We start from the raw sequence: 27,064 nt of genomic DNA on the forward strand, positions 1-27,064 counted from the left end.
GCCTTCGGAACAGATGGCCCCCTCGACTGCCCAAGGCAGATCCGGGAAGCGGCCTCCTGTGGCCTCTTGCCTAGCAGGCTCTAAGTTAAGTGCACGTAATGGAGACCTCTCAGAAGACCTTCTCTCTTTTCTTACTTGGGTTAGTGAGGGGCCTTTGTGCTGAGACGTGTAACCTCTAATGGCTGTGGGCCAGACTTAGTGCTGTTTCCCTGCTGCCTTGTTACCCGAGGTTTCCCCAGCCTGGTCTGACTGCTGGAGAGTGAAGAACAGCTGTGCCCCAAAGATTACCATGTTCTCATCCACACAATGGGGGTAAGAAGAACTTTTCTTTGTGAGTTTTAATCAGTGTCATAGTAAATTTGGGCTCCTGTAACAGAATACCATAGACTGCGTGGCTTATAAACAACACAAATTTATTTCTCATAGTTTTGGAGGCTGGAAGTCCAAGATCAAGGTCCGGCAGATTCAGGGTCTGGTGAGGACCTGCTTCCTGGGTCATAGCCGTCTTCCTCCTGTGTCCTCACATGGAGGAAGGGGTGTGGGAGCTCTCTGGGGTCTCTCTCATGACAGCACTAATCCCACTCATGCCCTAATCACCCCCCAAAGGCCCCGCCTTCAAACACCATCACATTGGGAATTAGGTTTCAACATATGAATTTTGGGGAGACACAAACATTCAGCCCATAACGACATGTCAGGGCACCTTGTAGGATGTACTTCCCTCAGATGTAAGATGTAATGTTCACTCCATCTTGTTTATTTCCATCAGAGCCTTTATCGTCCTCTGAAATTATCTTCTTTAATTTTTGTTTGTTGTTTATTGTCTGCCTTTCTCTTCCCGACATCCATCAAAGTATAAGATCTAGAGGCACGCAATTCTGGATTTCCAGATCCTCTGGATTAATAGGTTACGTTGTAGTAGACCAGCGCTCTCTCTGAGAACAAGTAAAAATGTCAAGTGAAAAACATCTATTTGAACACATCAGAAATGTACCAAGGCATCCAGGACTGGAGGTCCTAAATACCTCAAACGGGAAACCTCAGGGGTGCATTCAGCAGCTCTTTTTCCCTCGGGATATTTGCTGATTCTGGGCTGAAAACAAGGGACTGAGGATTCAGATGCAGGTCTCAGGCAGAGGACCACTGCTGAGATGCACAGAAACAAGAAGAGGTTTTGGCAAGTCTTCTGGGGCTGGAGAGACAAAAATTAGACATTTGAAGGGCCTGGATCAGAAAGGAAATCTGGAGAATTGAGCCTAAAACTTTGCCAGTTTTTGCTCAAGACATGTGCCAGAGTCTCAGATTTCAGGAGACCATGAAACCTTAGCATAAAACTTTTGAAAAACAGAACACAGCCTTTGATCATCTTATAATATAAAGGAGACAAGAATTAGAGTCGAAGGTGTACCAGTGTGACTAGTACCTGGTGAAAATCCCAGGCTCTCAACTGGAGCCTCCAAAGAGCAACCAGAGGTGGGTAGAGCCTGACCCAAACTGTGACCCCTCCTTAAAGGGATGTGTTAGGGTCCAGATCCACACTCTGCCTGAGCAGAGGAAAGGGTAAGCCCTCTCAGGAAGAGTATGACATCATTTAGAGCTGCTACAACTTATTATTTTTGGTGTCATACAGTCAGTAAAGTATTGTCAGGCATGCCAAGAAACAGGGCTGAAAGCCAAGAGGAAAAAACCCAACAACAGATAATAGGAAATTCCAATATTCAAGTCACCTCTAGGTCTTTATCAGACAAGAACTTACAATAATTATGATTAAAATATTCAGGAAAATAGAAGAAAAGAGGAACAAAAGTAAAATTTCAATGGAGAACTTGGAATTTAATTTTAAACAGTATCATTGTCTGGTTTTGATAATGTATTTGGTAATGTAAGACATTATTATCAGGTGTATGGGAACTCTATAATTTTTGCAACTTCTGTTGAATTTCATACTATTTTAAAATGAGAATCTATAATATAAAATTTAAAAAAATGTGAATTCTAGAACTAAAAAGTACAATTGCTGAAATTAAGAATTCAGTAGGTAGGTTTAACATTAGATTTAAGCAGAAGAAAAGAATACAGGTCAATAGAAAACATCCAGACTGAAGCACAGAGGGGAAAAAAATATGCAAATACAGAAAAGAGGTTAAGGTACGCACCAGACACAGTGAATCTAAAATAATGTAGCTGTAATTCCAGAAGTAGAAGAGAACTAGGATGAGTTAGAAAATTATTTGAATATTTGATGATTTTTCCAAACTGATGAAACGCAGCAAATCACAAATTCAAGAATCTATGAACAGGATAAATATAAAGAAACCTAGGCTCAACACAGTAAATCTGTAGAAAATTAAAGACAAAATGAAAATCTTAAGAGCAAAGGAAAAATACACATCACCTTTAAAGGAGCAATAAGAAGACAAACATCTGACTTTTTCAACAGAAACAAGGGGAGACAGAAAACAATAAAACATCGTTAATATTCCAGAATAACAAACAAACCCCCAAATAACCCTGTCAACCTAGAATGATGTATCTAGCAAAATTATTCTTCAAAAATTAAATAAAAACATTAACAAACAGGGCTCCCCTGGTGGCGCAGTGGTTACGAATCTGCCTGCCAATGCAGGGGACACAGGTTCGAGCCCTGGTCTGGGAAGATCCCACATGCCGCGGAGCAGCTAAGCCCGTGCGCCACAACTGCTGAGCCTGCGTTCTAGAGCCCGCGAGCTGCAGCTGCTGAGCCTGCATGCCACAACTACTGAAGCCCGCGCGCCTAGAGCCTGTGCTCCGCAACAAGAGAAGCCACCGCAATGAGAAGCCCGCGCACCACAACGAAGAGTAGCCCCCGCTTGCTGCAAAAGAAAGCCCACGCAGCAGCAAAGACCCAACACAGCCAAAAGTGGATAAATAAATAAAAATGAAGTTCCATATATACACTACCAAATGTAAAAAAAAAAAACCCAAAAAACATTAACAAAATCTGAGAGAATTTGTAGCCAGCAAAAGTTCACTAAAAAAATTACTAAAAGGATTTCTTCACACAGATGACAAATAACCCCAGATATAAGAGAGCAAATACAAGAATAAATAAAGAATGGTAATATAAAGCATTAATGTGTGGATAAATATAAATAAATATTACCGGTACAAGACAATAGTAATGTTTTGTCTTGTGGGGTTTAAAATAAATGTAGAATTAAAATACATATCAACTAAAACACAACATTTGGGAGGGGAGATAATAGATTTAAGACATTCTAGGGTTCTAGCATTGAAGAAGAGTGCTAGTGCTAATAATTTCCCTCAGAATGTAGTTAAAGATGTATGTTGTAATCTCTAGGATAACTTCCAAAAGAAGGATAACTAATAAACTAATAGAGGGGAAAGGCAAAATAATAAAAAGAAAATTAACCAAATAATCAAATATTAATTAAAAAGAAAAAGGCAAGAAAGGGGAGAAAAGAACATAAACGGTTCTGTCAAATAGAAATAAACAGTAATCTACAAGGATTTGCTGCATAGCACAGGGAACTATATTCAGTAACTTGTAATAACTTATAATGAATATAATCTGAAAAGGATGTAACTGAATTACTTTGCTGAACTGAAACTAGCACAATATTGTAAATCAACTATACTTCACTAAAAAAGAGAAATAAATCTAATAGATAGTAATTTACATCTTTCAGTAATTACATTCAATGTCAATGGACTAAATATTGCAAGTGAAATACTAAAATTGCCAGATGGGATATATGCTACTGTAAGAGAAGTGCCTCAAATGTAAGATCACAGAAAGTTGGAAAATAAAAGAATGTAAAAAGGTGAAACATACAAAGATTAATATACTTATTGGCTCATATTATATACTCAATAGATAGTTGTTGGATAGATACATGTTATCCTTGTTCAAATACTGATGGTAGTGAATAACCCCAAATGTTTTCTATAGCTTTATGAAAAGGCATGTTTGATTTCAAAATTCGTGTTTAGCGACTGTATTGGTGGTCAGAGATGAACACCCCTAAGACAAGAATCTTAATGGTGATATTTTGTAAAGTTCATGATGAAAGAAAATCTTTTTGATATTCATAGGACTGTATTGTCTACATACTCAGCTGTTAAAGCTGTTCATTTATTTATTTAGTATCATTTCTGGTCCATCTGCCATTTCTGCTTGATTACAAGCTCTGAAAGGCAAGGGTAGGTTCAGATAACTTCCCAGAGCCCTTGACTGCTAGTCTAGGACCCATGTCCATGGGTTGTGATGAGCATGGTAGATAAATAGGGAGAAAGAATGAACGAGATACCTCTGAAGGAGTGACTGGGTGCAGAAGACTGGGTAAATGTTTCTTGACTTTTGCAAATATATAAAACTCAACTAAAGCCACTCTACCTTTACTTCCATACAAACATTTCATAGTAGTTAAAAATACACATCCAAATTTGGTGACTTAGTGGATGAACTAAGTTTAAAAATTAATTTTTTAAAAGGCAGAAAATTGTATGAATATTATTATCATTACAGAGTAATTTATCCAGTGAAATTCATCCAGTAACTTACCCAGAACATTTATCAGGTAGTTTATCCTTCACAGGAGTTTCTTCTTGTTCCTGCTCCTCATTCCCAATCTAGTCACATCCTTATTTATTCAGAATAACCATTGGGGTAACGGGAGATCCGTGGTGGACGTCAAGGATTAGGACCCAAAAGTCTGGGGGATTAGGATTGAGATTCTCATGTTCAGGAAAGTGAAATACCATGCTTCTCTTCCCCTCCCATTTCTCCCACCTTCTCCCACTCTCCTTCACTCCAGACCTTTCTCTCTTTTCATTTTTTCAATATTTACACAACCCAGGTACTGTCTTCTTTACTAAGGGCTGTTGGGGTGTTTTAAGGTGAATGCTGTGTAGACCAGCTGCAGCTGATCATTATCTGTAATGGTTGCAGTGATGAATAATAGGTCATCTGTGGGTTGAGCCAGGGGGTAATTCCTTGTGCTGTTACTTTATGGATTAATTGTTTGCAGTTGGTCCTGATATGACTTTGTCTCTAAAATAGTACAGACCCCACACCAAAGAAAGGCGCAAGGACTGCTGCGTAAGCTCTCCTAATAGCACGTACTGAACAAAATGTCCTCAGTGGTTTTGAAAATTTTGTGGTTCCGGTTCTCTTTCATGATGTGAGGAAGACTATAAACAGGTGCTTCTCAAACTTTAATTGCCATACCTTGCAAATCACCTGTGGACCTTCCTAACTGCAGGTTCTGTAGGTTCTGCAGGTCTGCGTGTGTGAGTTGAGATTCCCCAGTTCTAATAAGTTTCCAGGTAATGCAGATGGTACCGGTCTTCAGACCACAATTTAAGTAGGAAGTCTAAGAGAAGGGAGGAAAGTAAGACATGATGGTGTAACCTCTCAGCCGGGCTGCTTCAGGACTTTCGTCTTTTTTTAAGGATTAAAGACAGTAAATTTTTTTCTTCCTTAAAAATTTTTTTCTGATTATAAAACAACATGATTATTGTGTAAACTTTGAGAAATGTGAAAGTACTGTGCATAAACTAAGATCATTTATCATTCCAATCAATCAGTCAGTCAATCAGACCAGTGATTCCTAGTCCTGACTGCACAATAGAATCAAATGGAGAATGTTACAAAATATCCATTCCTGACACTCACCCAGCAGGGATTAAATTAGAGCCTCTGTGTAGGGGACTTGGCATCTTTTAAAAATCTTTCCATGGTGCATATAGCATTTAGAACAGTGAATATAGACCCCCTCTCTGGAAAAGTTCATACACATGATATTTTTCCATGCAATTTCTGGAGTTCAAGGACCCTCAGAAGGCAATATATGAAAATTTAAGAGACTGTGCTTCAAAAGAAAAATTTGAAGGAAATGACGCAGGGCACCCCCAATATATTTCTATTATGGAGTGAATTGCTTCTCCCTGAATTCCATATGTTGAAGTCTCAAACCTCTAAGTGACTGCATTTGGAGATACCGCCTTTACAGAGTTAATTAGGTTAAATGATGTCACAAGGGGGGACCCGATTCCCACAGGGCTGGTGTCCCTATAAGAAGAGGACAAGACCCCAGAAGGGTGTAGGCACAGAGGAAAGGTGGCCACCTGTGAGCCACACTGAGAGGCCTCAGGAGAAACACAACCTACCAGCACCTTGATCTTGGACTTCCAGCCTCTAGAACCGTGAGAAAATAAACTTCTGTTGTTCAAGGCACCTGGTCTGTGGTGATTTGTTACAGTAGCACTAGGAAACTAAGACAGATTTTGGTCCCTACAAATGGGGTGCTGCTGCAACGAACACCTGAAAGTGAGGAAGTGGCCTTGGGACTGGGTGATGGGTAGAGGCTGGGCAAGTATTGAGGCACAAACTTAGAGAAAGCCAAGATTGCCTTGAAGAGGTTATCAGAGGGATGTGGGACCTGAAAGGCGATTCTGGTGACGTCTCAGAAGGAAATGAGGAACTTGGCACTGGGAATTGGAGGAAGGGCGATCCATGTTATAAAGTGGCAAAGACCTTGGGCCAAATTGTTTTCTAGTGTTTTTGTAGGAAGTAGATATTGTAATTGATGAACTTAGATGTTTCACTGAGGAGATTTCTAAGCAAAGTGTTGCAAATTATGGGTATAGAAATTCAAAGGTGCAAGCGCTTAACACTAAATGGCCTGCAAATAAATAGTGACTTCTTTAGCGTGTTTTAGAATTACTCCTATGGACCCACCCACACTTTACCCCGATTCTGCTTGCGTGTCTTACTTCTGCTGGGCCAAGCAGAGCCAAATCTAGAGTCCTTGTTTGCCTGGCCATCTATTGGGTAGATACGGAGGGGAAGTTAAAGATGGCATTCAGTGAAAACTGTTTCCTCAGATTCCCCATCTAGTTTCAGGATTTGACTGGTGTGTCACAGTGGTTCCCAAACTCTGAGCCGAGGCACCTTGGGGTGCTGCAGCCGGGGACACTGCAGTTTATTTGAAATTTTGGAGGAAAATACTTGGACATCTATCAGATGCTGTAAAAACTCCTGGTTCAAGATAGTTCACAGTTTCAGTAGCATGTTACATTCATTTTGGTGATTTCGTATCTTTGCAAGCCTTGGTTTTTGGTGTTTACATGATTAAAAAACTGCAAGTATTGTATCCAGATCATTGTGGCATGAATGCATGTGGCAATGCATGTGGTTGCATCCAATCTGATTCTGGTCTGGTTGAAGGTTTGAGAAGTTGTGTGGTGCCCCAGGGGTGTGTGTGTGCCATTAGTAAGAATGAAATAAAAGTATATTGTCTTTCAGTTTAAGTTTTTTTTAAACAGCTAAGTTATTAGGAAATAACAACTTATCCATTTGTCTGCTGGTAACTAGTTAGTAAATGAACCATGGGGTTTCCCCTTTGTTTTGTATTGTTGGTGTTGGCATGGGACATTGTGAAAAAGACACCGTGACACTAAGGGTGGTGTGGAGCGAGAGAGTGTGGACTGCGGTGTGGCGGTTCGTCTGGACCTGTGCTCCCTCTGCGGGAAGCAGCCACCCGTCAGGTAAGGCCCAGTTACCCCGAGACCACCATGGTCTGAGGAAGCCCCATAGAGCCGTGTGGAGAAGCTGCACAGAGGGAGAACGGTGCCCAGCAAACCTTAGGGATTCCGGTCCTCTGTGCTCAGGACAGCGTGAGGAGAGGCTGAGATGGCCCCGTCGCCCTCTCACTGCAGCCACGTGAGAGGTCCACCCACGACAGCTACGCAGATGAATCCACACACCCTCTCAGACCGTGAGAGAGAAGAGTATATTAAGTCACTGAGCTGTGGGATGATTGTTTATAAACTTTACTTTTGAGGGGAAGGTGCAGAGATTCCCATACACGCCCTGCCCCACACATGCACAGCCTCCCCCGTTGTCAGCACCCCCACCAGGTGGAGTGTTTGTCACACTGATGGGCAGACACTGGCGCGTCATAGTCACTGCAAGTCTATATAGTTACGTCTTGGTGTAGTTACGTCTTGGTGTTGTACATTCTATACGTTTGGATAAACGTGTAATAACATGGATCACTATGGTATCGTTCTTCTTTACGGTATTATTTTCACAGCCCTGAAAATCCTCTGTGCTCCACCTGTTCATCCCTTTCCCTCCCCAAACTCCTGGCAATCACTAATCTACTTATTGTTTCCTTAGTTTTGCCTTTTCTAGAATGCCATATAGTTGGAATCACACAGTATGTAGACTTTTCAGACTGACTTCTTCCACTTAGTAATATGCATTTAAGGTTCCTCCCTGTCTTTTCATGGCTTCATAGCTCATTTCTTTTTAGTGCTGAATGACAGTCCATTGTCTGGATGGACCATCGTTTATTTCTTCATTCACCCACTGAAGGGCATCTTGGTTGCTTCTTAGTTTTGGCAGTTTTGAATAAAGCTGCTATAAATATCCATTGCAAGTTTTTGTGTGGCTATAATTTTCAACTCCTGTGGGTAAATACTGAGGAGCGTGACTGCTGGATCGTATGGTGTGAGTATGTTTGGTTTCGTAAGAAACCTGCAAACTGTCTTCCGAAGTGTTCGTCCCACTTTGCGTTCCCACCAGCAGTAAATGAGCGTTTCTGTTGCTCCACATCCTCGTCAGCATTTGGTGCTGTCAGTGTTCTGGATTTTGGCCGTTCTCATAAGTGTGTAGTAGTATCTCATAGCTTGTAAAATCTGTATTTCTCTGGTACCATACCACATGGAGCATCTTTTCATGTGCTTATTTGTTATCTGTACATCTTATTCGGTGAGGTGTCTGTTAAGGTCTTGGCTCGTTTTTAAACCTGGTTGTTTGCTATTTTATTCTTGGGTTTTAAGAGTTCTGTGTATATTTCTGACATCAGAGGTGTCTTTTGGAAATATTTTCTCCTGTCTGTGGTTTATCTTCTGTTGACAGTGTCCTCTGCAGAGCAGGGGTGTTTAATTTTAGGGAAGTCCAGCTTATCAGTTATTTCTTTCACGAATCCTGACTTCGGTGTTGTTTCTAAAAAGTCATCACCATACCCACAGTCATCTAGGTTTTCTCCTATGTTATGTTCTAGGAGTTTTCTAGTTTTTACCACATTGTGCTAATGACTGTAGCTTTATGGTAAGTCTTGAAGTCGGGTAGTTTATAAAGCAGAAGTTGATAACTGGAACAGAATTTGGTACCTAGAAGTGAGGTGCTGCTATAACATAAGCTGAAAGAATGTGGCATTTGCTTTTGGACAAGTGATTGAGGTGGAAGTTGGAATAGCCACAAAAATTCTGTTAGCAAAATCTGGAAAGACTTCAACGAGACCATTGGTGAGGGCTTGAAAGACAGAGAAGAAAATGTTGCTGGAGGTTAAAGAAAAAGGAGCACTTGTTTTATGTATGTGTTACGTATATGGTAGGAATTTTGATGGCACCATCAGCTGTGATAATGTGGAAGAGAGGAAGAGTACCCAGTGAACACATGGATCTGGCCAGAGAGATTTGCAGGCAGAATGCAAAAGGTGCCAACTGGCTGCTTCTAGCTGCCTGTTATAAAGTATGCGTGGAGAGGAGCTGAAGAAGGAACCATGTAGTTTCAAGCAGAATTTCTAAGACATGTAAATGAACCCTGGCTTACTAGGTTCAAAAATACAATTATTTCTCATCCTCAGTCTCTCCCAGCAAAATCTTCTCAAACTAGAAATGCCCTCAGGGAAGAGATTAAAATCTAGGGCATTATGAATAAATTATGGTTTCAGAGTAAAAGTCTCAAAGCTATAAGACCTTTTGTTGAGACTTCATGAAGAGTTAAGGGCATGCATACTAGTAAGGCTTCTAAGAATATTAAATCTGTGTCTCTTAGACTAGATTTGCCAGAAAAAAATCTGAAGGGACTACCTCGTAGACCCTTTAAAGCAGACAAAAGGCATCTAAGGACCTTAAGAGCCCCATTCCACAGTATCTGGGCTCTGAGGCCAATGGATGAAAGAGAAAAGGGACCATCTCAGAAAGAAAAAGGGGCTATGGCTTTTGCTTCAGTGAATGGCTTATAATTTGATATACAGGAAGACTACAGATTTTTTAAAGGAATTATGTCAGCTGGGACTAACAGGAACAGAGACAGTATAGAAAAGGTCTTTAGACTGTCAAGCTTCTACGAGCGGGAGGAAAATGAAGAGGCTTCAGTTTAAAACTAGGACCATTTCTTATGGAAAGAAAATAAAATTCAAGGTATGAACCAAAAGCCCCAAGGAAAGAATGAGAATCATTTTCTGGGAACAGGGCTGGACCCTAACCAAGGAACTAGCAACATGTGCCCAACAGCATTTCAGAATTGCTGTGAAACAGTGACAGCTATGTACCACTGTCTTCTCTTCCATCGGAGCAGTAGGGTATGTTGCAGTTATCCCATGCCTGTCTCACAGGTACATGTCAGGGCTGGGTGGGTCGGTGGGCAGAACACTATTTATTTCATAGGAGTCAGATCAAAAGAAAATGCACTCAAGGAGCTGTTCCAAAGGAGGCTCCTTTGCACCTGAAACCTAACTTAGATGTTAAGATCCTGGGTTTTGAGCTGTTTCTGCAGTGGGATAAAAGTTTATTGGCCTTGGGAGGGGGCGAGTATATTTTTCATGAAGGAGGGCTGAATTGTTTGGGCCCGAGGCTGGCCTGTGATTGTTAGCGGCAGAGATGCTGAGGGTCACCTCGTCACTGCCTTCCTTTCCTGTGTGCCTGCCTTTAGGCGGGCCTTGAGGCGGAGACTGCTGCCACGCTCCCTTGAACTTGTACTGGCCTTAGTGACTTGCTTAACTGATAGGATGTGCTCGAAGGGACATCCTGGGACTCCTGAGGTCACACCAGGAAAAGACTTGCAGCTTCTGCTTGAGCCTCTTAGAAGACTTGCTCTTGGAACACATGGAAGAATTCAGGCCCGACATGATAGGTTTGATTCCCCTAAGATGGCCAGGCTGTAAAGAAGAAAAAGCCACACATGGAGAGGCTGCACAGAGGGAGAGGTTCTCAGCCAGTTCCAGCTGTTCAAGCATCCCCACCAGGCAGCAGACACGTGAGTGACAAGGTCTCACATGACTGCAGCCTCAACCAACAGCCTGATGGACCTCAGGCGAGAACTTCCAAGCTGAGCCCGTCAAACCCCAGAGGCAAGAGAGATGATAACGCCTTGTTGTGTGAAGGTGCTAAACTTTGTGGTGCTTTCCCACAGGGCAGCAGATACCTGGTGTGATTGGTAGCATCTCATTTTTCTTACTGGCATGTCTGTGAGGGCTCTGCCTTTACAAAACTGTGTGGCAGTTGAGGCCACATTGAATTACTGAGATGCCTAGTCCTAAAGGTCGGATCACTGGATATTTGATTTGTCTTTCTCGAAGAGGCAGTGGAAAAAGACCTGGTTTCCAATCGTAGTTCTGCCACAAAGTAGCTGTATCTTTGTGCAGCTCAGTATTTAAATGCATTGGGCCTCAATTTCCTCATCTGTAAAATGGGACTAACATTATTCCTTTCCTACCTTACAAAATTACGATAAAAAGTTGAAGTAGATCCTGGTTTGAAAATCCCCCACCCCAAAAAGAAAAACTATACAGCATAGCATTAATCAAATGTAAGGGCTTCTGGAGTGAGTCTGTTTGTAGGAAAGAAATTTGGTCTTGATGGAATGATCAAGTTGAGTGGGACAGAAGTGTCCAGTCAATGGAAGCCATGGTCCAAGTCCTGAAAAATCTGTCCTGGAGATAAATGTACAAACTTGGGGATCCTAGTGTCGTATGGCCAGGGAATGGTGGTCAGAGGCCGAAACATACAATGGGAGGTTGTATTTGTTTTCTATTTCTGTTTGACAAATTACCCCAAAATTGAATGGTTCAAAACAGTATACGTTTATTATGTCACACTGTTTCTGCAAGTCGGGAGTCCTGGAGTGGCCTAGCTGGTGGCTGCGGCTGGAGTCTCTCCGGGACATGGCAGTCAGGCTGTTGCCATCTGAAGGCTTGATCGGGGCTAGAGATCTATTTCCAAGACGGCTTATTCCCATACTCTGTTCATAGGAGGCCTCCGTGTCTTGCCTCATGGACCCCCCTCTCCTTACTGTTGCTTCACGAGTGTCCTCACAGCACGGCAGCTGGAGTCCCCCGGAGCGAGTGATCTGAGAGAGCAAAGCAGAGGTCCCCCCTGGCATGGCTGCCATGCCCTCCTGGTTTACACAGGCCAGCCCCGTTCCTTCAGGAGGGGAGAGGACCACATGAGGATGTGGATACTAGGGGCGGGCTCACCCTGGAGGCGGGCCACCACAAAAGCATGGAGTGTACAAAGTAAGGAAGAGGAAGACGGTGAGGAGGTGAGCAAGAGAGGCAGGAGATGTGGGTCCATCGTGACGTCGTGAAATCAGAGTGACAGTCAGCTCACGGGGAAGAAGTCAGCAGGCAGAGTGGCATCGAGAGGGTTGGCGGAGCGGGCGGATTGACGACTGCCCCCGTATCTGCTGTCTTCCAGCACGCCTGTTGCATGAAGTCTCTGATTCTCGTGACTCACATGCATCTGGGAACTGGGCTCACTTGCACAGAATCAGTTCTCTCCCCAGCGTCCTGACACCATCACGAGGGTTCTAGAAGCATGGCGCGGCGAAGGGGTTTAGACATTCCGCCGGCCGGGGTAGGACTTGTGTGCAGCCTTGGGCTTGTCTGACCCCCGAGCCCTTGTTCGCCACACTCCATCATGTTACCGTCTTGGTTCCAGGACTGAGGGAGGCCCTAGTGTCCTAACCTTTGGTGCCCTTGCCCCTCTGAGCTTAGTTGCAGGGGCTGGAATTCTGTGATTCCATGTTGGGATCATAGCCTTCTTGGTCATTTTTGCTGCCTGCGATCACCTTATTGTGTGTTTCTACCTCATTGGCTTCCATCTCCTTTCATGTCTGAGCCTCATACTTCTTCATTTATCCTTTCTCCTGTTGTTATTTGTCTCTGTTAACAGGGTTATTTATCCCCATAAAGCATCTTGAGAGACAGGGACCGAAGGATGCTGGCGCTGAGTCATGGGCTGTTTAAGACACTTGGAGGGAAGCTGGGTGCAGAGACACCTCTTCATCTGATTGGAGTCAGAGCTGGGTGACACGGAGGAAGGGTGGACTTTAGACTTCCTTTTCCACGAGCAGACAGAGCTTAGACAGGAAGAAATTCGAGCAGCAGGCGGGTAATACAAATTCCTAAATTTTTAGTGCTGAGTTGAGAATGTAGACTTGTGATTGGCAGGACTCTGACTTGCATCCTATCAAGATTTCTATCCATTTTACAGAAAGGGGGGGAAAGGAGCAGGTAAGATACAGTTTTGGACGATCATTGGGACCCAGAATCCCAGGAAGCATGGCTCTGTGCCCGGGCACTATCTCTTCAACCTTGCCGCTTCTTCTACCTATACCCACCCCACCCCCTGCCAATCCTGATTCAACAAGTACACACATACCTACAGAGCCACACATGGAAAATTATTTCTGGTCAGTTTGTTTTGGTTTCTTGACATCCTTCATCCTTCATCTCTCTGCACATCCATTGTTGAGTGGGACATGACCTTTTCCTGGAGAAAGGCAGTGCAGGGCTTGGCCTTCTGAGAGGTTGGTTGATTTCACGTTTGATGTGGCATCTGGAAGAAATAAAGGAGCTTTAGATATGAGTTGTCAGGGCTTTATTGGAGCATCAGCATTTCATGGGTTTCTTTATGGCAGTATTAAATGAGTTGACATGCCATAAACTGTCCCACATGTTGGCTTAGGGGTGGGGAGCTGCTGAGAGGTAAAGAAAGCCTATCCTGAACACAAGCCAGCTGTCACGTTCCTAAATCGCCAACCCTCTGCGACGAAAGTCAGGCTGCTTCTCGTTCGCTCTGTACCCGGGGTTGAGTGGGTCTGTAAATGTTAGAAAGCAGACCATCTGGGTGGCTACAGCTCCTACTCAAAGGGAATGGATGTCAGGACGCCCTTTGAGAAACCATGGACATGGGCTACCAAGGGCTCTCCATTCCTGGAGGTTGCTACGAATCGTGCAGGTCCCTCAGATGTTTTGTAACTCTTGTGATGGAGGATTCTGTCTGGGGGCCGAGGACCAGATTGGTCAATTTGGTTAGTACTGGGGTGGTGACCTGCCCACTCAGGAAGTCCCTGTTCCCGCTCCTCCCTTTCCCCATGTTGGGTGTCTCATCCAAGGGCAGTGGCTGTGTGGGAATCAGACGGCCAGGCCCTGCCCCACTCGTCTGGCATTTTGACAGAAGTGGGAATTATACCCTTTGCCACTCGAGGGCTGTGGAGATTTGAGTGCGTCCTAACAGCAGGCTGGCTTTGCTCGCATTCTAGTTGGATGGGAAGGGCCCTTGGGGATAGGGTTAATTTCTAATGATGCACACCGACCAGAAGGGAGCTCTCGCCAGACACGCCCGTAGTCCCGGGCCCTCAGCCTTCAGACCGTACAGCTCTTCCTGCTGAGATGCTTCTTGACACAGCCCAGCACTGCTGGCGGCATCGTGACCCGGGAGGGAGCGGGTTGGGGGAGGAGTTCCCGTCCCCAGGCCCCACCTGGGCACCTCACCTGGGCACCTCACCTGGGCCCAACGGTTGTGCGTGAGGGTGAGGTGGAGGGCCATTGTGGAGGCCTGGACCCCTCCCCCTCACGTCAGGGTGCTCAGCTGTGTCTGGACCCTGGAAGAGCTTGAAGCCTTTAGCGTGAGGTGCGTGGAGCTCCTGCCGGCGGGTCTAGCTCCCGAGGGAATGGTCATCTCTGCTGGGGAGCATCTGACAAGCAGGCGTAGGGAGGGCAGCAGGAGGCCTGACCATCCGCTCGGCACAGAGCGCTGAAGCCCAGGCCGCTGGATCACGCCCGGCCATCTGCAGGCTCTGTGTTTGCCAGAAAAGGCCTCTTGCTGATGAAACTTTATTTTTCTGTATTCAGGAATGAGGTCCACCTGCTGTGTTGTATTTATTCGTTTGTTGATTTACTCTTATTTGTTTTAGGGAGGTAGAGCTGACTTAGACTATTGTATTGGTTGCAGGTGTACAGCACGGAGATTCTGTATTTAAACAGCCTGGCTCGTCCCTTCTTGTATCACGGAGGTTGGGACAGTCAAGACACCCCGATGGAGAGGGGGCAGCGGGGCCACGGAAGGGGCCAGTGTGGACCCCAGCCACGCTCAGTGCCTTCCCCTCACACCGCCACGGCCCTGGTTGGGGAGCGGGAGGCCAGCCGTGGGGGGCTCGTTTCCCTTGGTCTCGGGGGCCGCTGGAATTTGCACTGTGTCTGCTCCGTCTGACGGGGGCCGGCCCTGGTTTTATTCCCTGACTGCTCTGCTTGGCAGAAGGGCCATCTTTGATGTCCAGCATCACAGGTGTCTTCCGTGCAGCAGGCGAAATGGAGATTTTTCTCCTTTCTTCAGTGCACAGCGAGGGGGCAGGATTTGGTCTTCACAGACGTTTCCAGCTTCCTCAGGTGTGTGATTTTACACAAGCCCACCGAGGTATATGTGAGCAGGTGTTCGCATGTGGACACAGATGCCTCGTCTCGAGGGGCAGGTGGTGCCGTGGGTATTGCGTGGATGCTGGCGTACCTGCCTGGTTTGAATATGGGTTCCTCCACTAACCAGCTTTGTGCCTCAGTTTCCTCATCTGTGAAATGGTGTTAAATTAGCTCTTATTACTTTATGGTTTCTTCTTCCTTTGCTGTACATACATGGGATTTAAAACAGGAACTGTTGGCATCTCAAACCCAGGACACGTTCTCTGCTGAATTCCCAGCACTTGGGAGTTTGTGCTTTTGACCCGTTCTCCCTTGGGTCAGGGTTCCCTGGTGTGGGGAGCTGAGAGCCTTCTGACTGGGGCACATCTGTGTTTAATCTCCTCCCCAGCCACCTCCATACCCACGTCGCCCCAGCTTCTGTTACCTGCCTTGTTCTCGACAAGCGGGAGCAAGAAGGGAAATGAACGTCTGACCAGGTCCTCTGACCTTTGATAAAGTTTAAGTTTATATGCAGATGTGTTAGAGAGGTGCTCTAATCATACCGGTGTTTATAGGCATGTGCAAAAGCCGCTTCCTCAGTTTATGGATGCTTTAGTATGCAAATCCAATGGGATATTTATAAGCAAGGAATGCCCACCCATCAGTGTAAATCTACATTTCATTTCATTGTGCCCACTTGCCCCTTTGCAGCACCATCTTCAACCTGCTGGTTATTTTTGCACTTGAAAGGCACTATGAAATCGATAATGATCACAAAACACTCAAAAGTGAGGCAACCGTAGAGTTGATATATTTATACCAGGGGAGGTTTGTAAGTTGAAGCTTCCTTCTGTGTAAGTTAATGACTGTATTCATATGTGAGCGAGGCTTGGCTCTACTCAGCAGGCTCACCTTTGCTGACCAGCGAGATCAGAAACTTCAGGCTGTAGTTGAAGTGGCGAGGTCCCAGGTGTGCTCGTGCCCTGCGCGGGGGCCCTGGGGGGTGAGGAGGGGCTGAAGTCCAGCCTGTCCTCCACTTGGCAAACCACGGGAGGTGGCCCCGGCCCCGTCAGCCAGAGGAAGTGGCGTCTGCCCAGAAGGGGCACCTGTTTCCAATTGGCATTTTTTCCTAATTTGCAGAAATGCTAAAAATGGCCCTTAGCAAGTATGGGTTCAAGTCTAAGCAAATGAGTAGTTAACACCTCGAACTTGGGAAAGTCAGTCTTCTGACCGGCACAGCCCTGTCTGTGGCTTGTGTTTCGGGGATGCTGTGAGAAGTGAAATAAGATGTCTACCCCACAAGACACGCTCTGAACCCCTGTCTACACCTGTATGCACGTGGGGCTCCGGTGAGGGCCTGGGAGCCCAGACATGAACCAGACGAAGCCACTCTGCTGGCCTCCAGGACACGCCCGCTGACGGGCCCCGCGGCCTTGAGGCTCCCCACATCCATGGTTGGAGCTGGTGTCTTCCTCCTCGCTCCACTCCTCTCCCCGGGTCCATGCCTCACAGACGGGTACCATGTCGGCCAAGCGCCCGAGTCAGACACGTGAGACCCAATCTCAGTCTCCCCGTGCTCAGTCACGCAGGCCTGTGACTTCTTTCTCCTTCATATTGATATTTCTTCTACACAACTGCCGCCGCTTTTGTTCAAGCTCTCATCTCTTCTTGCAGAAGTGAGGGTGATGAAGAGGATGGTGATGGTGACATTGATTTGCTCCCGCAGTGGATTTTTACCGAGCACCCATTATGTGCCAAACCCATTTTCCGTCAAGACGTTCTCCGTACCCAAGATCATCAGTCATCAGGAAAATGCAAATTAAAACCACAGTGAGACACAGCTACGTCCTTATTACTTTGCCTAAAAACAAAAATGAACTGACAGTTCCAAGTGCTGGTGAGGTTGCAGAGCTACTGGAACTGTCACACATTTTTGGCAGAAATGTAAAATAGCACAGTTACTTTAGAAAAGAGCTTGCCATTTATTTTTTTATAAAATTAAACAGGAATTTACGATGCAATCTGGCAATCCTACTCCTAGGTATTTGCCCAAGCTGTGTTCACATAAAACCTGTATGTGAATATTTATAGTCGCTTTACTTATAGTCTCCAAAAAATGTCCTTCAGCTGAGGAATGAATAAATGAACGGTGTTACATCCACGCCACGGAGCACTACTCAGCAGTGAAAAGGAAGGAACTATTGCTACAGGCAACAGCATGGACGCATCTCAGGTGCATTGTGCTGAGCAAAAGAAGCCAGTGCAAACACGCCCTAACTCTGCCATGCCATCCACATGACTTTCTGGGAAAGGCAAAGCTATAGGGACAGAGAACAGATACATGATGCCTGGGGCGGGGTGAGGGGTTGGTTAGAAAGGGGGTGGAGGGTGCACCAGGTCTGCCGGGTTGTTGTGTTGACCCCCTGCAGCCTCACCGCTGACCTGCCAGCTTTGGCTCTCTGCCCATCTGGAGTCTCACTTCCTCCTGGCTGCTCGTGGGACCTTGGGAAACTCAAATCCAAGCGAGGACTCCAGTGGTGAAGTCTCTCAAAGGCTCACTGTTGTTTTCAATGTTCTAATACCTCAGTGGGTGCTCTTCGGTGCCTGAGCTTTTAGGGCACGAGGCCCCTCCCAGACTTGCCCTGCTGGCCCCCTGCCTTCCTCTCCCATTCATCCTCCTCGTAGACTCTTTAGCTGTTCAGAAATCCTTGAAGCTTATGCGCTTCAGCACTTCTGAGACCCCACGGTGCCCTCCCTCTGTTAGGACCCGTCGTCCTCTGTTTCTCAGTCTAAGTGGCTACTCTTCTGTCGAAAGCCCGCTGGAGCGCTTCCTCCTCCAGGAAGGCATCTGGTTCTGCTGCAGCTGCTGCTTTCACACTTTACATGGTCAGGAGTCTGCCTGCCTAGACGCTGAATTCCTGAAGCCAGGGACTGTGTCTCCGTACCCCTGACCCCTGACACAGTCCTGGGGACAGGCAAGACACACAATAAATATGTTTCGAGCAGAATTGCTTTCTAATTGTCAACTGCAATTATTGTCTTAGAGTTAAGCCTCTTACCATCTTAGCATGGAAACACGTATACGCGATGCATCTGTTCTAATTTATTTGGATCCGCTATGGTCTTTTCTCATATCCTTGTGACCAGTGACTTATGACCAAGGGCCGAGGGGGAGAGTGAGAGCAGGTGGGAGTATGAGATCACGTACAGGGGCTTCTTGGGACCATCAAGTTCGGGGCCCAGGTGTGTTAATCTCAAGTGGGAAAGATGAATGCTAGTGACAAAGATTCCTTGCTTTTTGGAAAATATGGCTGTTAAAGAATGCTCGACCTTGGGACTTCTCTGGTGGCGCAGCGGTTAAGAATCTGCCTGCCAGTGCAGGGGACACGGGTTCGAGCCCTGGTCCGGGAAGATCCCACATGCCGCGGAGCAACTAAGCCTATGTGCCACAACTACTGAGCCCGCGTGCCACAACTACTGAGCCCGCACACCTAGAGCCCATGCTCCACAACAAGAGAAGTCACCGCAATGAGAAGCCCACGCACCGCAACAAAGAGGAGCCCCTGCTCACCACAACTAGAGAAAGACTGCACACAGCAACGAAGACCCAACGCAGTCAATAAGTAAATAAATAGATAGATAGAAAGAATGCTCAACCTGCGTGGAGCATGTGGTATGAACCAGAGCGGTTAAGGGTGCAGAGGTTTGCCTGAGGGGTGATTAGGGGTGGTCAGTCATCTGTCTCGACGTGGGCCAGCTGGCATCCGTGAGGCTGCTTTGTGGTTAACGAGGACGAGGCCTGCAGCCCCGGGACCTCCACGTCAGCAGCAGGGATGGCTGTTAGGTGGACTTCGGCTCTGCAAGCGATCAGGAGGCCTGGAGGGACGCGCCAGTGGGTCTGAGCTGTGTAATTCCCTTAACTGCCCTGGCTGACCTCGTTATTAAGAACTCCTAACTCCCCAGTCTTGTTAGCCAGAAAATCACTCTTTCTTCACATGCAGACATACATCTGCATGTATGTCTTTCATCTTAGTCTCTCGTGGTCCTAAGTTCTATTTAACAAAAGCAGAACTACAAACGTGGAGGGCGTTTTGATATCCTCAGAGTCAACATCCATCACTGATATTACAAGATAAGATCTCCGAGAGCATGCATCTCTGGGAGGGGGGAGCCTGAGGAAGGCTGGCGGGCAGGGGGCTCAGTTCCCAGCTCGCCTGTAGAGAAGCCGCCTCTGTAAGCCCCCCTTCCCTCCGCCCGGGGCTCCTGCAGAGGCGACGGGCTCCTGATCACCCGTGGAGCTCCTGCGATGCGCGCCCCCGACTGCCATGCTGGAAGTGTCAGCCCCAGATGGTCTGCTGGTTGCATTCTCTCAAAACAGCTGAGAGCCCCTGCCAACCGCACTGTGGAGGGGAAAGGATAATTTTTCAGAATGCTGGTTAACAGAGCGACATGTACTTGAGCTGGAAGCAGATTTTTTTCCTCCTCCCTCCATCCGCTTGCTGCCAAACAACCTACGGTGATTCAAACTTGAGAAAGAAGCTACTGGCTTTACCGAGAGATAGTACTTCAGCGGAAGGGGACGGACGGCGTGGTGGCCAAAGGGTGAAGCAGCCCCCAGGGGGTGTCGGAGAACTCCTCCCGCCCGTTCCTCCAGCACGCGAGGCTCTGACAGGTCAGCACCTGCTTGCCGGCCTCGGATGCTGCTGCCCGCCCTGGGTGGGCTCAAAGCCCAGCAAGTCTGCTGGGACTCTCTTTAGGCTCCCTTGTCTGGCCTGCAGTGCCCACTCCAGGGACTGGAGATCCAGAGGTGCCGCATGACCTCCTGTGAAATGCACTGAAACCCCAGGAGCCAAGGGTGTGATCAGGTGGGGGCTGGGAAACTGAAAGCACTTTTGTTCTTTTTGTTCCTGGTGCTAAGCCTCCGCTTGGTTCCCTGACAAGCCAGGAGGCCTGATCCAGCCACGTTCCAGCCCGTCCTGAAACGAGGCAGCCAGCTGGCCCATGTTTGCCTGAGGCGATCAGAAGCCTGAAGGCTGAGTGGTGACTGAGTCCAGGCCGTTTTCTCGGATCCCACCTGAACACCCGTGCTTCTGACGGTGCCTGGTGTCTGCGTTCCAGCCCCTGTCCTGAGAGTTGAAGAATTTCACCTGACCTGCATGTGTCAGGGTCTCCAAGTACAGTCATGTCGAGGGGAGCTGAAGAGCTTTCAGTTCTGAACCCACTGTCTCATTTTAGTTTTAACTGAGCCCATCAAATAGGCAGCAAAAGCAAGAGAACAGCAGAAACCTAGGAGAGATCCCCCAAACTCGCCCTGGATCTTTCTCTGGATGGAAGAGAAAAATGGCCATGTTTGGATATGTGATCCGTGTTTGGATAAGGTGATTAATGTAAACCTGTGGAACTTGGTGTTTCCTCTTCTGAAACCTTCCAGGTTTGGATCTCTGGGCCGGAAGTGCCCACTGTGAACTCGGAGCAGGAGCTGCAGGCTCTGCAGAGCCCTGTCCTCACCACCCCCGGCGGGTGCTGCATGCCAGGCTTCTCCTGGTCAGCACGTCATGGACACGCCTCCACTCTTGAGGGCCCCCCGGGGCTGCAGCCGAGCACCCTTGTGCTGAGGGTTCTCGCCTTCCTGCCCTGGGTGCTCATGCAAGAGGGCAGTCGTTTAGTGGCCTCTCTGCGGGCAGTCTTCCCCCTCCCCTGGAGGGTCCAGGAGGCTGCCCGTGTTTCTTCTGAAGCTCCAGCCCCACCTCTTCTGTGCATGCAGAGGTTTCTGGCTCTAGCCTTGCTCTCTGCTGTCCCCTCCCACCCTTCCTTCCCAGTGGGCTCAGGCGGCCTTTGTGCAGTGTCCTCGGCACACGTAGAGTCACTGTTTGCCTACTGATCCATCATCAGCCAGCAGGTGTGGTGGGAGGTAGGTGGACCTGGCACCTTAGGAGCTACACGGCGTCTGGACAGCCGGGTTACTTTCCCAAACCCCACTGGGCCCTGCAGGAGCCAGGGTGGCTGATGAGCCTTAACTTTGAGGGCATGGAGTCAGAAATGACAGACCTGAGCTTACTGGGACCTCCAGGGCCCGGATTTATCTCAGTCCCAGGACTTCCATAATAACCTTCTATCTTTACACGTACGCTCTTAGTTTCTGCTCTATTAATGGGCATTTCTTTACATTTTGCTTCCTTAAGCATCCCTTCAGCACTGTGGCTGTAATGCTCTAACACACACACACACACACACAGGCACACAAGCATATTTATAAGTACATTCTTTCAGTTTTTAAAACTCAGTTGCAGACTCTCTAGCAATACTTTTTTATCTTCTTACTGAAGATATGTCTAGCAGAATTTACTCAAAGCACATATATTAAAAGCAGGTATTATCTTTGCCTTTAAGAAACATTCAAAAAAAAAAAAAAAAAAGAAACATTTAACCACCCAGAAATAATTTCAACTTCTAGATTTCTAGGTATACTCTCAAGAGAAATAAAAACATACACCCACCCCCCCCCAAAATTGTACAGGAATGTTCATGGAAGCATTATTCATTATAACCAAAAAGTGGAAGCAGTCCAAATGTCCATAACTGATGAATGGATAAATAAAATGCAGTACCTCCATTCAATGGAATATTATTTGGTCATAAAAATGAGTGAAGTACCAATATATTCTGTAAGATAGGTGAGTTTCAAAAACCTTATACTGAGTGAAAGAAGCCAGACACAAAAGACCATATAAAGTATGATTCCATTTATATGAACTCTCTAGAATCTGGAACTCTGTGGATGCTTATAGCTGCATACCTTCCCACTGATTGTACTGATGGTTGCCCCACTCTGTGAACACACAAAAGCTAGTGGGTACTTTTAATGGGTGAATTGTATGGTACGTAGATTATATTTCAATTATACAAAAAAAGAGAAATACTCAAACAGGAGTCAGCACAAACTTTTCTGCCTAAAATCCAAGATGAATTCTGCTGGTTTGTTCTCCCTGAAGCACCCGCACGAGGCTTCTTGTCTCTCCAGGGGGCACCCAGTCCAGAAAGGTGGTCAAAGGGAGGGTCTCCCTCCCTGGTAGCCCTTTAGAGCAAAGCACAGGTGACAAGCGTAACCAGAATCAAATGTGAAGCCCTGGCGCTGGAGCAAATCTCTCTCCTGACATTTGCCACTTCGTATATAACGAGTTGAGAGATTTTTATCTCCAGGTTTGACTGAACAAAAATAGCATTAATGCTGCGATAGTCTGTCCGCTGGGTTGCCTGCACTCTTATTTCTTTGATGAGCTGGGAGGGGAGATGGAGACGCATATTGGGGAGATGTGGGGGAGGAGGAGGTGCTCCTGCCAGAAACCTGGGGATCGTCTCTGACACCCCACCACACTTGCCCCGGGGGTCTGACCAGTCACCAGGTTCTGGGAGCTGCCACCTGAATGGGTACTTCTCTCAGCTCCCCTGGGCCACTCGAATCTAAGCCGCCATCCTCCTCCTCCTTCATCAGGAGCGTCCTCATCATCACTTTTTCCCTGACTTAACCATAACAACCTTCTGAACTGTCCTGTATCACACCCAGCTTCACTCCCGATCTCACCTGCCACCTCCTCCAAATCTATATTTCAAACTGTGATCAAAGAGAACGTTTATCCATGCAAAACTGACCTTGAAATTCTTTCCAAAACGTATCCCTTCCAGATTCTTCTGGATAAAGTCCAGAGTCTCCTCACGGTTTAGAAGATCCGCCTACCTCTGTAGCTCACTCGTCCCCTGATGCTCGAACCAACCCACAGAGCTCCTTCCAAGCTCCGGGCTCGCGTGCGAGCCGTTCCTTCCGCCCCATCCCTCCCCCAGCCTCTCCATCTCCGAATGAATCTCTCCTTGTCCCTCAAGCTTCAGCTGAGTGTTGCCTTCTCAGCAAAGCCCCAGCTCTTCCCTCCCAATGTCATAACGTGTCCCCCTGCCAGTGCATCCCTGTCTTGCCTTTGGAGCCCTCATTACAGTGAGAGTGAGTTGTTCATAGAATTACTTGTGTGGTGTCTGTCTCCATAACTACACTACACACTTCTAGAGAAGAGGAATGTGTCAGATTATCCTCGGTGCCTGACCATGTCTGGACAAACAGTTTAAACTCCATCACTGTCAGAAAACGGAGGCAAAACAGCAATCGGGAGGAAGAGAGGGAGGACGAATGGGAAAGCTGGCAGGAAGCAGAGTCAGCAGGGCAGCCCCTCACGGACGAGGCCACCTGGTCACTGAGGCTTGTTGAGCCAGTGCCTGACCACGGGGAGCGAGAGGGGCCAGAGCGGAGCCGGAGAGCTGGTGTGAGTGGAGGTGCTGGGTGGTGGGGCGGGGGGGCAGGACTCGCCGAGGCTTCTCGCGTGTCCAGGGTGTTCTGGCAGCGCCCAGGTGTGTGGAAAGGGAGCCCCGAGGGCGGCAGGCAGGGGAGTGGGACGGGGGCTCAGATGGCCCTGTCCCTGGTAAGACATCCTCTGAATCTAACGAGATGGGAGGAGGTCATTCTGGCCTCCAGGAGAAGCACCATGTGCGGCTGTTCTCTTCCGAGGAAAGCGACCATCTGTCGTCCTGCAGACGTCTGCTCCGGGGCCGGCGCTGGTGATGGTGGCTGGCGTTCCTGGGATCACAGATTTATTTTATGGCCCCCTACCGTGGCAGCAGAGTCAGGCCTTTCACTCCAAGTGGGGTCCCTTTCTAGGCTGCCCTGCCTCTAGCCCCCATGGGAACGTACTCGCCCTGCCCTGATGCATCCTCCACAGTAGAAACCCGGGGTCTGCCCAAGAGGCAGCCGTTGTTAGTGGCTGAAGTCAGACACAGATTCACTTCAGTTCCAGCCCTGCCGCTCACGCTGTGACCCTGGCACTTGGAAACCGCCAGGCCTCAGGAGCCTCCTTTGCAAATTGGGCACAATTATAGTACCTACCCCCGTGTGGTTATCAGAAGAATACAGTGAAATGTTCCATGCAAAGCCCTTAATGCTTGGAAGAAAATTCAATAAATATTAGATATTTTGTTAGAAATTTGTCCTAGTGCCTCATTACCCTTCATGCAAAGGCCTGTTTTATTAGTAACTTATGACCTGATTGTCTCACAGCTCTACTTTGTGCCAGTTTTCTCCTGCAGTCCTTCAGGTGAGGGTAGGGAACAGATGGCCATCATCTCCTGACGGTGCCTTTGGGGACAGGTGTTCAGGAGGTGAAAGACTCGGACTTTGTCACCATGTCGACCAGTTGGCCTTCCCCGTAAGCCTCAGGTTGTGTTACCTGCTCCATCTGGTTTCTGGCAGATGTGGAAGAGGGCCATACGCCCGCCTGGACTTGGATGAGGACTCTCGGTTTTGCTGCTCAGTAGAGCTGAAACCTTGGCCAAGCCACCTGATTTCCCCAGATCCCACTTGCCTCATTTATGAAATCAACCTCCGACCACCAACCCTTTGTTCTCTGGGTTGTTGAGAGGATTAAGCAAAATCAACGTATATAGAGGCCTAGAACAGAGCCAGAAGCATAGTAGTCACGTTATACATGCCACAGCCTCCCAAGGACTCACCCACAAGCCACCCAAAACTGTTGCAGCTTTTAGGACTCACCAGGGTATTTCTCACCTTCATCCCTTTCCTTTGTGTTATTTCCTCTTGGAGTGACTTTTAACATAATTCCACAACTTAATTTACTTCCACGTATCTTTCCAAATTTAAGTGAAAATGAAAAGCCTTAAATTGGGAGAAAATACTTGCAATTTGTATATCTGATAAAGGACTTGTATCCAGATTAAATATGGGACAGAATTCGAAAATAAGAACATAAACAATAGAAAACAGACACAAGAATTGAATGGACAGTTCATCAAAGAAGATATGCAGATGGCAAACAACACATGAAAAGATGTTCAATGCCATTCGTCAGCAGGGTATGGAAAGTAAACCACAGTGAGACCCCTCCACACATCTGTTAGAACAGCTCAGGTTAACAAGCCCGACCACAGCAAGTGTTGACAAGGATGTGGAGCCACTGGAATGCTCCTGCATGATTCCTGGGAGTATAAAATGCTACAACCACTTTGAAACATAGCCTGGCAGTTTCTGTGATCCAGCCAATCCACTCCCAGGCATTTGCTCCAGAGAAATGAGAGCATATATTCATGCAAAGACTTGCATGAATGTTCACGCAGCTTTGTTTGCAGTAGCTGAAAACTGCAAGCAATGCCAGATGTCCCTCTTCAGGTGAATGGGTAAACAGACTCTGAATAGAGTCAGACAATGGAATGCTGCTCGTGATAAGCAGGGATGAACTGTTTGTACACACGACAGCATGGGAATCTCAAAATAAGTATGCTGATGGACAAAGGCAGACAAAAAGAATGTACCGTATGATTCCATGCATATCGAATTCTAGGAAGTGCCAAGTGCTGTATGGCGACAGAAAGCAGACCATGGTTTTCCTGGGAAGGGGTGCGACGGGCAGAGAGGGATCACACGGGTACGGGGAGACTTCAGGTTAGTGAAAATGGTCATTATTTTCTCCGTGGGGATGGTTCTGTGGGTCTACTACACGTGTGACAAAATGCATAAAATTGTACACTTTAAGTATGTTCTGTTTATTTTATTTTGTGTCAAATATATCTCAACAAAGCTATTAAAATTGTTTTTAAGTAAAAAAAAAAAAAAGCAGTAAAAGAAAAAAGGAAAACTTAGTTCTAGCGTCCCGTCTTTGAGGACACTCCTCTGGCCGCCCCCAGGCCCCCCTAAGGCAGAATGTGTTCTCTCGGACTTCAGACATCTGCTACAGCACCTGCTGTACCGGCCTGGAGTTCCTAAGGTGATGTCTGTCTCTGCCATGAGATTGTGAGCAGCTTGAGCACAGTGGTCGTCAGGGGCTCTGACATTTGTGTCTGTACAACCTGACGGAGGTTCTCCTGCCTGAGCGTTGACTCCAGACGATCATTTGTCTTCTTTGAAACTATAACCTAAGATGATTTTCTTAAAAATGTGGAAGCCATATCCCTTTAGCCAAATCTACTTCCTCAGTGAAATTATTTCAAAGTCAAAATTTAAAACACACCTATGTATTTAAGAAATTATAAAAACAATGGCTGTAAATTCAAAGGAAGCTCTAGGTCTCTGGAGGACAGTAAATTCATGTTGGAAAAGCAGTGGGTGTGGCTGAGGAGAGGACATTTAGGGCTGGAGGCTGTTCAAGATAATTTAGTCATGAAAGCAGCAAATTCTGGCCAAGCAGCACCTTTAAAATGATCCATGGTGGGGTTTTTCATTTTGGAAGGCAGGTTTATTAGTGAAATTAATATAAGTAGTCATATCTGGAATTCTATTTTCTTGCTAACGATGCTGTGATGGGTCACGCTGGGTTAAGATCCATCTTATTGCTGTGAGCGCGCAGCCTACCTGGGCTGCTCCCCATGATGCCTTTTGGCCTCTTGCCCTCGTTGTTCTGAGGTTGTGCTGGCCGTTGAGGGTGAGTTTGGGAGATCCTTAAGTTTCACGTCACAGATGACTGTACAGAAGTGAAACAGTCATTGCTTTTTACGGAAACGGGGAGAGTAAGCGACAGGACAGCCAATGAAGGGACGCAGGC

General features: G+C 46.9%; 1 long non-coding RNA gene across 2 annotated transcripts; it reads right to left on the minus strand.

The window, feature by feature from the left end:
• Window positions 1-616: 616 nt before the first annotated feature.
• Window positions 617-23,284, minus strand: LOC118899850. 2 transcript variants are annotated; one of them, XR_005020995.1, is made up of 4 exons: window positions 23,124-23,284; window positions 5,231-5,375; window positions 4,565-4,715; window positions 617-935 (listed from the first exon to the last, which is right to left on the minus strand). It is a non-coding gene; the product is annotated as an uncharacterized LOC118899850 (long non-coding RNA). The 2 variants fall into 2 exon arrangements; XR_005020996.1 differs by having other exon boundaries at window positions 617-1,192.
• Window positions 23,285-27,064: the final 3,780 nt, after the last annotated feature.

The sequence above is a fragment of the Balaenoptera musculus genome, chromosome 8 (genome assembly GCF_009873245.2).
Source record: "Balaenoptera musculus isolate JJ_BM4_2016_0621 chromosome 8, mBalMus1.pri.v3, whole genome shotgun sequence".
Taxonomy (NCBI): Eukaryota; Metazoa; Chordata; class Mammalia; order Artiodactyla; family Balaenopteridae; genus Balaenoptera; species Balaenoptera musculus.